Source organism: Schistocerca piceifrons, chromosome 2, assembly GCF_021461385.2.
Source record: "Schistocerca piceifrons isolate TAMUIC-IGC-003096 chromosome 2, iqSchPice1.1, whole genome shotgun sequence".
NCBI lineage: Eukaryota > Metazoa > Arthropoda > Insecta > Orthoptera > Acrididae > Schistocerca > Schistocerca piceifrons.
The window spans coordinates 33,216,290-33,219,535 of record NC_060139.1 but is presented as its reverse complement, the minus strand read 5'-3'; positions in this window follow the sequence as shown (position 1 = coordinate 33,219,535).

The window sequence follows — 3,246 nt, the reverse complement described above, 5'->3', positions numbered from 1 at the left end:
TCATGTACTTCAGAAACAACAAAATGTTCGGAATCGATAAAGCACTCTCTCTTAAGCGATTGTACTATTCGCTCACACACTTTGGCAAAGGCTTTTAGACAGCAATGACTTTACATGAGAGAGTTGAACGCTCTTGTGGATAAAGCAAGAGTCACACAGCCTTATTTTAGAGATATAGTGTTTACACCCCATACGCCCAGAATTGCTGTATAGTGGCTCCAGGAACACTCTTCCGCTGGCCACCAAACTTCCCAGACATGAACATTATTGAGCATATTTGAGATGGCTTGCAACGTGCTGTTTAGAAGAGATTTCCACCTCCTTGTACTCTTACAGATTTATGGACAGCCCTGCAGGATTCACGGTGTTGTTCCCTCCAACATTACTTCAGACGTTAGTCGAATCCATACCACGACGTGCTGCGGCACTTCTGCGTGCTCGCTGGGGCCCTACACGATATTAGGCAGGTGTACCAGTTTCTTTAGACCTTCAGTGTATGTGGATTATGAGAAGCTGCTCGATCATCGTAGCCCATTCTGTTGAACTCCCTACGAACATTGTGCTAGCTGGACTGCTATTAGTGCTTTGGAACCCACGAGCGATTTCACATACTTTCTTACAACCAGCATGCGAAATGCTCGTCAGTCCCTGACAGTCATTAGTTGGGGTGCACCCGGTCTTGGTTTAGCCATCGTTGTTCTTTCACGTTCCCACTTCACAATCACACCAACAAAAATCGATTCGTACATGTTTGGAAGGGCTGAAATGCCCCTGATGGATTTGTTACGTAGGTGACATCCAATGACTAGCCTTCGTTCAAAGTCGCTGAGCTGCCGATCCATTCTGCTCTTTCTGCTTCTCCAGTAACAACACAACGCTCTCCTCTGACTTTTATAATGGCAGGTCCAATTCTCGTGACATCTACTGGTCAGTTCCGCAATGCATAGGAATGTTCAGACACTTTTGATCAAGTAGTGTAGATTTTCGAATAGAGAAGAATCAAAAACATTGACATAATGATTTGTTATTGTCAAGGAAGTTGACTAGAACTAATAAATAATTGAATTAATAAACAAATAAGAACAACAAATATATTGTTCGAAAATGAAGCATTCTAGTGCTCGGGCTCTGCGATTCATTAACTAAGTGATTGAATATACAAGCAAATGTGAGGTGTGCCAGCTGCAGCAATGAAATACAAATGTATGTTTACAGATGGGGGATATTCAGCCGCCAAATAATTGTTAAAATTCATTGTGAAACCTTCAGCTGTCACTTATTTTGCACAATTCGCTACTGGTTTCGATCAGTAACCATTATCAAGTTTAGCTGGCTACCTTGACCGACGCTAGTAACGAATTGTGCAAAATAAGTGACAGCTGAAGGTTTCAAAATGAATTTTAACAAGAAATGTAGATTATTTGTAATAACTTTTATTCACTTTTAGAAATGGACCGTTTAACATACGCTATAGCAACCCGATAATTTTCATCAAACTCCAGCGACAAGCGTTACAAGAGAAGCGTTCTGCTTCACATAGAGATCCATCGCTAAAGTCCTGAGAGAGTGCGTTTCACAAAGTCATGCAGCATGTTCCTTCCTCTCACATAAATTTTGAGGTATGACACGAAAGGAAATTCAGGAGAGAGCTGATGTGTCGAATTAACTGTAGTCTTTCTTCGCGCAACTGTTCGCTAGTGCAACAGGAACACCACTCACCGTGGTGTCGATTCCAGACCACAGATGAATTTCGGTAATTCTGACTATGGTTTCCTGTTTTAGAACTTCAAAATCGTATACATTTTATAACATTTAATAACTTTAAAATTTCTCATCGTAATTCACTGTTTAACAACATTAGTGCTCACTCTATTTATGAAATCAGCATCACTTTGTTTGAGTTTCTAGTTCTTTGCGGCTGTGACAGAAATGTACCTAGTTTAGTAGTACAACAAGGTACAGGACGGTGGTATGTAATTTAAGTGCCAAATCAGCTTTTAGAACGATAGAAGTTGTGCGTGTTCGTTCAGTAGATCTGAATAGTGGCTGGTGTTATCTCATGCAACAGATACCAGTCAAGTCTAGCTGACGGCCCACCGATCAGCGCTCTGCAGCAAAGTCATGAGCTAAGTCTCAAGTGGCAGTGACTACATAGACATCGAAAGGGGTAGTGTTTTGTTTCTTCTCGCGTAGCGTCAGCGAAATATGCACTTGGCTCTGCATTTGACCAATTCGTATTTTCGGTCCCGCCATTCGATGTACACGTTAAAGTAGCCATCACGTTTGATGAGAAGCCGTTTGCTTCCCATACTGCTTGAAACAAGAAAATTACTCTCTAAAAGCGTTCGAAGGCGAGACTTGGTTACGTCAAAGTTTTTCCCCAGGACCTTCATGCTTCATGATTGTGCAGGCATTTGACGCACGAATGCTTGTAGCTACTTTTGTTTCCAAGCTTTCGGTCCCTCCGCAAACTCGGTGATGCTGTTGCCTGTCCCCCATTGAGCATGTTTGGGACTGGATGAAGCGTCGTCTCACGCGGTCTGCACGTCCAGCACGAACGCTGGTCCAACTGAGGCGCCAGGTGGAAATGGCATGGCAAGCCGTTCCACAGGACTACATCCAGCATCTCTACGATCGTCTCCATGGGAGAATAGCAGCCTGCATTGCTGCGAAAGGTGGATATACACTGTACTAGTGCCGACATTGTGCATGCTCTGTTGCCTGTGTCTATGTGCCTGTGGTTCTGTCAGTGTGATCATGTGATGTATCTGACCCCAGGAATGTGTCAATAAAGTTTCCCCTTCCTGGGACAATGAATTCACGGTGTTCTTATTTCAATTTCCAGGAGTGTATATTAATTTCATGATTTATAATTTAAAAATAAGTCTATAAATTAATATCTAATTTGTCGATCCATTCAAGGGCAGCCTCTGTCACTTCAAACAAATCTTTCAAGTTTCCTTGGTAGGCCCCTCTGCTACAGGTTGTCAGAATGTGATGGATCGTCTGGTGTTCATTTCCACAGTCACACTGAGGAGATGAAGCCCTTCCCCATCGGTAGAGGTTTTCAGCACAGATGCCGTGGCCTGTGCGGGTCCGTTTAATTGTTTTCCAGGCACGTCGCGTTAGTTCCATACCGGCTGGTCTTGGGTCAGGTCTTTGGAGGGTCTGATGTTCCTTATGGGCAATACTGTTCCACATTTCTGTCCACTTTCTGTTGATACTGAAAGTAACTACGTGTAGGCA